We start from the raw sequence: 12287 nt of genomic DNA, 5'->3' as shown, positions 1-12287 counted from the left end.
CTCTCTCTTGGATTGCGTCCTACCTGACAGGTCGCTCCTACCAGGTGGCGTGGCGAGAATCTGTCTCCGCACCACGTGCTCTCACCACTGGTGTCCCCAGGGCTCAGTTCTAGGCCCTCTCCTATTCTCTCTATACACAATTAATTTTCTCCTTTCCCCCTTCTGATAACCAGGTGGCGAATCACATCTCTGCATGTCTGGCAGACATATCAGTGTGGATGTCGGATCACCACCTCAAGCTGAACCTCGGCAAGACGGAGCTGCTCTTCCTCCCGGGGAAGGACTGCCCGCTCCATGATCTCGCCATCACGGTTGACAACTCCATTGTGTCCTCCTCCCAGAGTGCAAAGAACCTTGGCGTGACCCTGGACAACACCCTGTCGTTCTCCGCTAACATCAAAGCGGTGACCCGATCCTGCAGGTTCATGCTCTACAATATTCGTAGAGTACGACCCTATTTTTTCACATATCCGATTCAAATCTGTTCTTTTTCCTGCAGTCTGAACAGACAAAAAGCACATGGAATCTGATATTTCAAGCCACATTTCAAACCACCTTCGTAGGTGATATAATCTACATGCATGCGGCAGCCTCTGTTTCAAAACCTTTAGTCTGTAATACCTACATATTTCAAGCAGACCACCCAAGAACGCCAAGGTACCCTGTCTAAATGACTACCGCTCCATAGCACTCACGTCTGTAGCCATTAAGTGCTCTGAAAGGCTGGTCATGGCTCACATCAACGCCATCATCCCGGAAACCCTAGACCCACTCCAATTTGCATACTGCCCCAACAGATCCACAGATGATGCTATCTCAATTGCACTCCACACTGCCCTTTCCCACCAGGACAAAAGGAACAGCTATGTGAGAATGCTGTTAATTGACTACAGCTCAGCGTTCAACACCATAGTGCTCACAAAGCTCATCACTAAACTAAACACCTCCCTCTGCAACTGGATCCTGGACTTCCTGACGGGCTGCCCCCCAGGTGGTAAGGGTAGGTAACAACACATCTCCCATGCTGATCCTCAACACGGGGGCCCCTCAGGGGTGCATGCTTTGTCCCCTCCTGTACTCCCTGTACACCCACGACCGTGTGGCCAAGCACGACTCCAACATCATCATTAAGTTTGCCGACAGCACAACGGTGGTAGGCCTGATCACCGACAACGATGAGACAGTCTATAGGGGAGGAGGTCAGAGACCTGGCAGTGTGGTGCCAGGACAACAACCTCTCCCTCAATGTGAACAAGACAAAGGAGCTGATCGTGGACTACAGGAAAAAGAGGGCCGAACACGCCCCCATTCACATCGACGGGGCTGTAGTGGAGTGGGTCCAGAGCTTCCAAGTTCCTCGGTGTCCACATCACCAACAAACTATCATGGTCCAAACACACCAAGACAGTCGTAAAGAGGGCACAACAACACCTATTCCCCTCAGGAGACTGAAAAGATGTGTCACTGGTCCCCAGATCCTCAAAAAAGTTATACAGCTGCACCATCGAGAGCATCCTGACTGGTTGCATCACCGCCTGGTATGGCAACTGCTCGGCATCCGACCGTAAGGCGATACAGAGTGTAGTGCGTACGGCCCAGTACATCACTGGGGCCAAGCTTCCTGCCATCCAGGACCTGTTTACTAGGCGTGTCAGAGGAAGGCCCAAAAAATTGTCAAAGACTCCAGCCACCCAAGTCATGGAACAGAGCACCAAGTCTAGGTCCAAAAGGCTCCTTAACACTTTTACCCCCCCCTTGCACCCTAACCTGTACCCCCGCACATTGACTCGGTACCGGTAACCCCTGAATTTAGTCTTGTTATTGTTATTTTATTGTTGCTCTTTTATTTTTTACTTTAGTTTATTTAGTAACTATTTTAATATCTCCTATTTTCTTAAAATGTTAAAACTGCATTGTTGGTTTAAGGGCTTGTAAGTAAGCATTACACGGTAAGGTCTACCACCTGTTGTATTTGGTGCATGTGACAAATACCATTTTATTTTATTTGGTTTGAAATCAGATACAAATCTGATTGCTGGCTATGCACTTATGTCTGAACGGTCAAATCTGACTTATTTTAAAGGGAGCCCAAATTGAGGAAGTTCCCCATTATAAGTACTTGGGTATTTTGATTGACAATACATTCAAACTCGTTTTTCAACCACTCCACAAATGTCTTGTTAACAAACTATAGTTTTGGCAAGTCGGTTAGTACATCTACTTTGTGCATGACACAAGTAATCTTTCCAACAATTGTTTACAGACAGATTACTTCACATATAATTCACTGTATCACAATTCCAGTGGGTCAGAAGTTTACATACACTAAATTGACTGTGCCTTTAAACAGCTTGGAAAATTCCAGAAAATGATGTCATGGCTTTAGAAGCTTCTGATAGGCTAATTGACATAATTTGAGTCAATTGGAGGTGTACCTGTGGATGTACACAGCTCAAAAAAAATAAAGGGAACACTTAAACAACACATCCTAGATCTGAATGAATGAAATAATCTTATTAAATACTTTTTTTCTTTACATAGCTGAATGTGCTGACAACAAAATTACAAAAAATTATCAATGGAAATCAAATTGATCAACCCATGGAGGTCTGGATATGGAATCACCCTCAAAATTAAAGTGGAAAACCACACTACAGGCTGATCCAACTTTGATGTAATGTCCTTAAAACAAGTCAAAAATTAGGCTCAGTAGTGTGTGTGGCCTCCACGTGCCTGTATGACCTCCCTACAACGCCTGGGCATGCTCCTGATGAGGTGGCGGATGGTCTCCTGAGGGATCTCCTCCTAGACCTGGACTACAGCATCCGCCAACTCCTGGACAGTCTGTGGTGCAACGTGGCGTTGGTGGATGGAGCGAGACATGATGTCCCAGATGTGCTCAATTGGATTCAGGTCTGGGGAATGGGCGGGCCAGTCCATAGCATCAATGCCTTCCTCTTGCAGGAACTGCTGACACACTCCAGCCACATGAGGTCTAGCATTGTCTTGCATTAGGAGGAACCCAGGGCCAACCGCAGACCAGCATATGGTCTCACAAGGGGTCTGAGGATCTCATCTCGGTACCTAATGGCAGTCAGGCTACTCTGGCGAGCACATGGAGGGTTGTGCGGCCCCCCAAAGAAATGCCACCCCACACCATGACTGACCCACCGCCAAACCGGTCATGCTGGAGGATGTTGCAGGCAGCAGAACATTCTCCACGGCGTCTCCAGACTCTGTCACGTCTGTCACATGTGCTCAGTGTGAACCTGCTTTCATCTGTGAAGAGCACAGGGCGCCAGTGGCTAATTTGCCAATCTTGGTGTTCTCTGGCAAATGCCAAACGTCCTGCACAGTGTTGGGCTGTAAGCACAACCCCCACCTGTGGACGTCGGGCCTCATACCACCCTCATGGAGTCTGTTTCTAACCGTTTGAGCAGACACATGCACATTTGTGGCCTGCTGGAGGTCATTTTGCAGGGCTCTGGCAGTGCTCCTCCTGCTCCTCCTTGCACAAAGGCGGAGATAGCGGTCCTGCTGCTGGGTTGTTGCCCTCCCACGGCCTCCTCCACGCCTCCTGATGTACTGGCCTGTCTCCTGGTAGCGCCTCCATGGTCTGGGACGCTACGCTGACAGACACAGCAAACCTTCTTGCCACAGCTCGCATTGATGTGCCATCCTGGATGAGCTACACTACCTGAGCCACTTGTGTGGGTTGTAGACTCCGTCTCATGCTACCACTAGAGTGAAAGCACCGCCAGCATTCAAAAGTGACCAAAACATCAGCCAGGAAGCATAGGAACTGAGAAGTGGTCTGTGGTCACCACCTGCAGAACCACTTCTTTATTGGGGGTGTCTTGCTAATTGCCTATAATTTCCACCTGTTGTCTATTCCATTTGCACAACAGCATGTGAAATGTATTGTCAATCAGTGTTGCTTCCTAAGTGGACAGTTTGATTTCACAGAAGTGTGATTGACTTGGAGTTACATTGTGTTGTTTAAGTGTTCCCTTTATTTTTATGAGCAGTGTATTTCAAGGCCTACCTTCAAATTCAGTGCATCTTTGCTTGACATCAAAAGAAATCAGCCAAGACTTCAGAAAAGAAATAGTAGACCTCCACAAGTCTGGTTCATCCTTGGGAGCAATTTCCAAACACCTGAAGGTACCACGTTCATCTGTACAAACAATAGTACACAAGTATAAACATCATGGGACCACGCAGCCGTCATACCGCTCAGGAAGGAGACGCGTTCTGTCTCCTAGAGATGAACGTACTTTGGTGCGAAAAGTGCAAATCAATCCCAGAACAACAGCAAAGGACCATGTGAAGATGCTGGAGGAAACAGGTACAAAAGTATCTATATCCACAGTAAAACAAGTCCTATATCGACATAACCTGAAAGGCCGCTCAGCAAGGAAGAAGCCACTGCTCCAAAACCGCCATAAAAAAGCCAGACTACGGTTTGCAACTTCACATGGGGACAAAGATCGTACTTTTTGGAGAAATGTCCTCTGGTCTGATGAAACAAAAATAGAACTGTGTGGCCATAATGACTATCGTTATGTTCGGAGGCAAAAGGGGGGTACTTGAGCTAAGAACACCATCCCAACCGTAAAGAATGGAGGTGGAGCATTATGCTGTGAGGGAGCTTTGCTGCAGGAGGGACTGGTGCACTTCACAAAATAGATGGCATCATGAGGAAGGAAAGTTATGTGGATATTTTGAAGCAACATCTCAAGACATCAGTCAGGAAGTTAAAGCTTGGTCGCAAATGGGTCTTCCAAATGGACAATGGGCCTCATTCACCAACCGTTCTTCACGTAAGTAATGTGTTCTTAAACCCCACTTACACACTTTTTTACGAAGATTCTGACATTCACTAATGTTTTTCTCATCTTGGATTTGTTCTTATCTAAGAACAAAATCCATGCACACTCAAGAGCATTCTTATGCACATTTGAGTGACGACAGTTTGCTCCAAATAATTGGTTACTGCATTTCATTTCATTCTACAGTCGTTTACAATGATAGTATTTTACTGTAATGTGTTTCCGATCATTTGTTGGAAAAAAATAATAGTATGTAAAGAAACACTAACACTGCAATTTACATCAGCAATTAAGCTGATTAAATCCTGCATTATGTGGTGATTGGTCGCCTATTTATAGGGCCAAAATGGGCCTGTTTCTGCACATCAGGCATGCTATCAAAATGGCACATCTATTACTGCTTGACACCATTGCCGAGCGTGCTCTGAGAAGGGAACGCATCTTTGAGGATCACGTTGATTTATTTGCAGAGACTGACGAGTACTTGATCGGACGGTTTAGGCTTCCAACACGTTTTAATGGAGCTGTGTGATACTTTGGAGCCAGCGCTGCGAAGCCATACCCAACGGTCCAATCCCGTACCACCTCATGTGCAGGTACTCTCCACCTTGGGATTTTTAGCCACTGGGACATTTCAGCGGGAGTTAGCAGACCCGGTGGGCATATCACAGCCATCCATCAGCCGCGCTCTCCCACGAGTTGTGGATGGAATAAATCAACTGGCCACACAATATATTTTATTCCTACACAGCGCAACAACAGCTGCCAGTCAAGAGAGGGTTCTACTCTATTGCGGGTCTGCACAACGTAATCGGGGCAATAGACTGCACTCACGTGCGCATTACAAGGCACCCTCACCAGACCCATTCCCATACCTCAACCGCAAGCAATATCACTCAATCAATGTACAAGTCATCTGCGACTCCGACAACCATCTCTTGAACGTGGTCTTGCGCTTCCCAGGAGGTGCACATTATTTACATTTTAGTCATTTAGCAGACGCTCTTATCCAGACTCTTATATTTTGCAGAACAGTTCTGTGGGAATGCGCCTGGAACAAGGAGCTGCTGGAGACGCATGGCTCATTGGTAAGCATCGTTCAGTAATTTCAAATTCCAATTGTTGGTTTCAAATAGTGGGTTTCTTCATTAATGACTTGTTTCATTAGGAGATCGGGGGTATGCCCTTGCGCCCTGGCTAATGACGCCACTAACAAACCCTCAGACGCACCAAGAGGCCTCTTTATAACCAGAGGCACGCACGCACCCGCTCCAGCATTGAGCGAACCATTGGTATTCTGAAGGGACGCTGGATGTGCTTGGACACAGCAGGTGGTAAGCTGCTTTACAAGCCAGAGAAGGTGAGTAGGACTACTTGTTTTATTCAGGTTTGAAAATGGAGAACATGTTGTAGAATAATCTAATTCCAACAATTCATTTTTAGTTTTTCTAGCTTTTAAATCATCTTTACATCGTTTATAGGTTTGCAGTATAATCATGGCCTGTTGTGTGTTACACAACATCGCTATGAAGCGTGGTGTTCCACTTCCAGTTCAGCCACCACACCAGGACGTGTGTCCTGACCCATTGCTGGGACCAGACAACCGACTTGGCGTGGGAAGTCACACAACAAATAATTCCTCGTTTTTTATTTGTTTTGTCCTTTAAATACCACACATTAAACACATGAAATGTCACAGGTTTCAGTGCGTTCTTTATATTTTTTAATGTGTGTTTGTCTTTGAGTTTTTCTGATATTGTGGCCAGAGTAGAAGCGATTTCACAGAGACTTTGCGCAATCTGCTCCTGGTTATCCAAGACCGCATCGGAGATGACACGTGCAGTTGGACGGGACCTGGGGGGCACGTACAGAGGCAGGCCTACTGCAGGAAGGCCGAATGGTGTCAGGTTCCTCTTCAGAGGGGTTGCCTAGATTGGAGATCTGTAAATAACAAAAACCATACTGAAAGTTTTTTTTTGTTGATGTTTCAGTTCAATATAGGCCTACTGCAAAAGCAATAGGATTTCAAACAGAATAAACTAGGAATTCAGGTGAGGACTCATTCAGTCACATATGCTTACATTTGGTTTGACAAACTGGTGTAAAATTCCTTTCCAATGGTTTCACCGTTGCTTTCAGTTAAATTATGACAGGAAATTGTATAAATTCAGTAAGACTTGCTTACCGTCTGATTCACTGGTGGGAGATGGCCTTAGAGGATATGAACCTGTTGGGATATAGGGCCCTGGTCAGTGTCCAGTTGATCCGCTGATGGCACACCTGAGAGTACCGCCTCACCAAAACGGCCCCGATGCATGCCCCCCTCCAGTGGTCAGCATATGTCTCTTATGTTTGGCAATTGATTTTTTGGTCTCTGATTTTAAGTCAAACCATGTATTTTTTTACATCTTCACTTGAGCCGACGGAATCCGTGATCTCCTTCCATGCCTCCGTTTTGTTGGTGGCTTTAAAACCACTGGAAACACTACTAAATATTATGCCTCGCTTGGAATTTACCTGTTGCAGTAGAATTTCTATTTCAGAATTACTGAAGTTCATTTTTCCGCTTGGTGATCGGTGGACCACCACCGCCGTGCGGCTTTTGGACATTCTCCAACTTTTTCTTGCACACGGCCCTGAAGTGTCATGTCCTTATATGGGAATTTGCGGGCGTTTTCTTATGCTAATTAGGAACAACTGGCACACGCTTTCAATTACGAAGACATGGGATTCATCAATCCTAAGAACACAGGTGCGTAACAATTCTGTTGTTTAAGAACATGTCATGAATCCGACGTAGACTTTTCTTAGGGGAGTTTATTAAGAACAAAGTTTAGAAAATTCTTTGGTAGATATTGGTGAATGAGGCCCAATGACCCCAAGCATACTTCTAAAATTGTGGCAAAATGGCTTAAGGACAACAAAGCAAATGTATTGGAGTGGCCATCTCAAAGCACTGACCTCAAATCCCTGACCTCAATCCTATAGAAAATGTGTGGGCAGAACTGAAAAACCCCGTGTGCGAGCAAGGAGTACAAACCTGACTCAATTACACCAGCTCAGTCAGGAGGAATTGGCCAAAATTCACCCAACTTATTGTGGGAATCTTGTGGAAGGCTACCCAAACGCTTGACCCAAGTTAAACAATTTAAAGGCAATGCTACCAAATACTAATTGAGTGTGTAAACTTCTTATCCACTGGGAATGTGATGAAAGAAATAAAAGCTTAAATAAATCACTCTACTATTATTCTGACATTTCACATTCTTAAAAGAAAGTGGTGATCCTAACTGACCTAAGACAGGGAATTTTTTAACTAGGATTAAATGTCAGGAATTGTGAAAAACTGAGTTTAAATGTATTTGGCTATAGGTGGATGTAAACTTCCGACTTCAACTGTATATGCAGTACCAGTCAAAAGTTTGGACACACCTACTCATTCCAGGGTTTTTTCTTCTAGTGAAGACATCAAAACTATGAAATAACACATATGGAATCATGTAGTAACTAAAAAAAGTGTTAAATAAATCAAAATATATTTTATATTTGAGATTCTTCAAAGTCGCCACCCTCGCCTTGATGACAGCTTTGCACACTCTTGGCATTCTCTCAACCAGCTTCATGAGGTAGTCACCTGGAATGCATTTCAATTAACAGGTGTGCCTTTGTTAAAAGTTAAGAAGGAAAGAAATTCCACAAATTAATGTGTTTGAGCCAATCAGTTGTGTGGTGACAAGGTAGGGGGTGGTATACATAAGATAGCCCTATTTGGTAAAAAGACCAAGTCCATATTATGGCAAGAACAGCTGAAATAAGCAAAGAGAAACGTCAGTCCATCATTACTTTAAGACATGAAGGTCAGTCAATCCGGAACATTTCAAGAACTTTGAAAGCTTCTTCAAGTGCAGTCGCAAAAACCATCAAGCGCTATGATGAAACTGGCTCATGAGGACTGCCACAGGAATGGAAGACCCAGTTACCTCTGCTGCAGAGGATAAGTTCATTAGAGTTACCAGCCTCAGATTGCAGCCCAAATAAATGCTTCACAGAGTTCAAGTAACAGACACATCTCAACATCAACTGTTCAGAGGAGACTGCGTGAATCAGGCCTTCATCGCAAATTGCTGCAAAGAAACCACTACTAAAGGCCACCAATAAGAAGAAGAGACTTGCTTGGGCCAAGAAACACGAGCAATGGACATTAGACCGGTGGAAATCTGTCTTTTGGTCTGATGAGTCCAAATTGGAGATTTTTGGTTTCAACCGTGTCTTTGTGAGACGCATTGTAGGTGAACGGATGATTCTTCATGTTGGTTCCCACCGTAGAATCATGGAGGAGTAGGTGTTATGGTGTGGGGGGTGCTTTGATGGTGAGATTGTCTGTGATTTATTTAGAATTCAAGGCACACTTAACCAGCATGGCTACCACAGCATTCTGCAGCGATCGCCATCCCATCTGGTTTGTGCTTAGTGGGACTATCATTTGTTTTTCAATAGGACAATGACCCAAAAACACACTACCAGGATGTGTAAGGAGAGTGATGGAGTGCTGCATCAGATGACCTGGCCTCCACAATCACCAGACCTCAATCCAATCGAGATGGTCAGACTCATCCCAAACCGCAGAGTAAAGGAAAAGGAGATAACAAGTGCTCAGCATATGTGGGAACTCCTTCAAGACTGTTGGAAAAAGCATTCCTCATGAAGCTGGTTGAGAGAATGCCAAGAGTGTGCAAAGCTGTCATAAAAGGCAAAATGGTGGCTACTTTGAAGAATCTCAAATATAAAATATATTTTGATTTGTTTAACACTTTTTTTGGTTACTACATGATTCCATATGTGTTATTTCATATTATTCTTCAATGCAGAAAATAGTAAAAATAAAGAAAAACCGCTGAATGAGTAGGTGTATCCAAACTTTTGACTGGTACTGTATATTTTAGCATATAATATAGCTCAGTATTTGTATTATTCATTTTATATTATTTTTTGCTAATCTTTATTAAGGGATCCAACCCGACCCCACTGTATATATAAGCTAACACGTGGACCTCGGTGAACTTCAAGTGAAATGGTTTGAAAACATTCCCACAACAAATTACGGCAAATCAAGAAGATTTAAATACTGCTAGTTCTTTTTAATTAAAACTGCCTTTTTAGTCCTCATGCTAATGCTATAGCAGCCCATTGGATTCCATGAATATGTAATGCCTAGCATTGGGGTGAGTAGGTGCCTGAAGTGTGGAATTAAATGGACTGCTTTGGTATTGGCTAGCTACCATGAGGACTGAAAAAGGCAGTTTAATGAAAAAACGAGTTGTATTTCAATCTTCTCGCTTTGCCATAATTTATTGTGGGATAATTAGAACTACAGCGACACCTTCCATGCCTGGATTCTTGAGGCACGCTTGCAAACCATTTCACTTGAAGTTTACTGATGTGCATATAATTGGCATATTTTCATTAAGGGAGAAGGAGAATTCCCTGGTCCTGAGGTGGGTCAGTCAGACTGAGTTGATATTCTGGGTGTATTTTTCAAAGGCCCACACCGTAGAAACCACTTACCCATGATGTTGCACAACGATTTAAGTCAATATGTCATAATTTTAGTCAAAAGTATGATATATTTGGGGCTTGAAGTGAATCCGACCTGCCCACTTCGCGCAAATCCGTGTGAATGCATTGTCTTTGTCTTTTTCCTACACTATATATATAAAATTAGTGGATTCGCCTATTTCAGCCACACCCGGTTGCTGACAGGTGTATAAAATCGAGCACACCGCCATGCAACCTCCATAGACAAACATTGGCAGTAGAATGGCCTTTCAGAAAAGCTCAGGGACTTTCAACGCGGCAACCGCTATAGGATGCCACCTTTCCAACAAGTCAGTTCGCCAAATTTCTGCCCTGCTAGAGCTGCCCTGGTCAACTGTAAGTGCTGTTATTGTAAAGTGGAAACGCCTAGGAGCAACAACGGCTCAGCCGCGAAGCGGTAGGCCACACAAGCTCACAGAACGGGACCGCAATGCTGAAGCACGCACCGTGTACAAATCGCATGTCCTCGGTTGCAACACTCACTACAGAGTTCCAAACTGCCGCTGGAAGCAACGCCAGCACACTAACTGTTCGCCGGGAGCTTCATGAAATGGGTCTCCATGGCCGAGCAACCTCACACAACCCTAAGATCACCATGCGCAATGCAAGCGTTGGCTGAGTGGTGTAAAGCTAGCCGCCATTGGACTCTGGAGCAGTGGAAACGCCGCTCTCTGGAGTGATGAATCACGCTCACCATCTTGCAGTCCGACGGACAAATCTGGGTTTGGCGGATGCCAGAGAACACTACCTGGGCCTAAGGCATAGTGCCAACTGTAAAGTTCGGTGGAGGAGGAATAATGGTCTGGGGCTGTTATCATGGTTCGGGCTAGGCCCCTTAGTTCCAGTGAAGGGAAATCTTAACGCTACAGCATACAATGACATAGATTATTCTGTGTTCCAACTTTGTGGCAACAGATTGGGGAAGGCACTTTCCTGTTTCAGCTTGCCAATGCCCCCAATGCACAAAGCGAGGTCCATACAGAAATGGTTTGTCGAGATTGGTGTGGAAGAACTTGACTGGCTTGCACAGAGCCCTGACTCAACCCCATCGAACACCTTTGGGATGAATTGGAACACCGACCGCGAGCCAGGCCTAATCGCCCAACATCAGTGCCTGAACTCACTAATGCTCGTGACTGAATGAAAGCAAGTCCCCCGCAGCAATGTTCCAACATCTAGTAGAGGCTGTTATAGCAGCAAGGGGGGGGGACCAACTCCATATTAATGCTCATGATTTTCGAATGAGATGTTCAACAAGCAGGTGTCCACATATTTTTGGTAATGTAGTGTATGTTATGGCATTGAAATTTTTTTTCAGCCTACGCTTCGCTTTTCAGCGCTGGGTTTTATTTGAATGTTACCAGCCACCAGCATGGTATTGTTTATTATTCAGAAACAGCTGCAGAGTTATTCCTCTTCGCAACTGAGATGAGCCAAAACAACCTTCTGTCCACTTGGCAGCCTGAGCCATGGAGCAAATTAAAATAGGGGGTGCAAACTTGTGTTTTTGAACGGCCCCCCCCCCCATAAAATCCTTAATCCATTGGATAATTTATCAATTTAAGTATTTTTTTAGCTAGTCTGTATTAAAAATAGATATCTGACCATTTTATAAACGGTATAATTGCGTGATATGATAGTATTTTGCAAACCCCCTCTCCCCATCGCCCAAAGATGAATGGTGTTGACCAATAAAGGTTTTTGCTTTAATACACGCTCCACTGCTTTGACTGGTGTAATGTTAGCTAGAAACCACAAGTATCTATCCAGTACGGAGGAGTTTTTTTCTCCGCTCTGCTGAGAAGTATCGTTCTCTGCTCCTACAGGAGCAATAAAGGCCTAGCGCACTAATTTGGTGGG

This window comes from Coregonus clupeaformis, unplaced genomic scaffold (genome assembly GCF_020615455.1).
Source record: "Coregonus clupeaformis isolate EN_2021a unplaced genomic scaffold, ASM2061545v1 scaf1580, whole genome shotgun sequence".
Lineage (NCBI taxonomy): Eukaryota > Metazoa > Chordata > Actinopteri > Salmoniformes > Salmonidae > Coregonus > Coregonus clupeaformis.
This window is presented reverse-complemented; position numbering follows the sequence as displayed.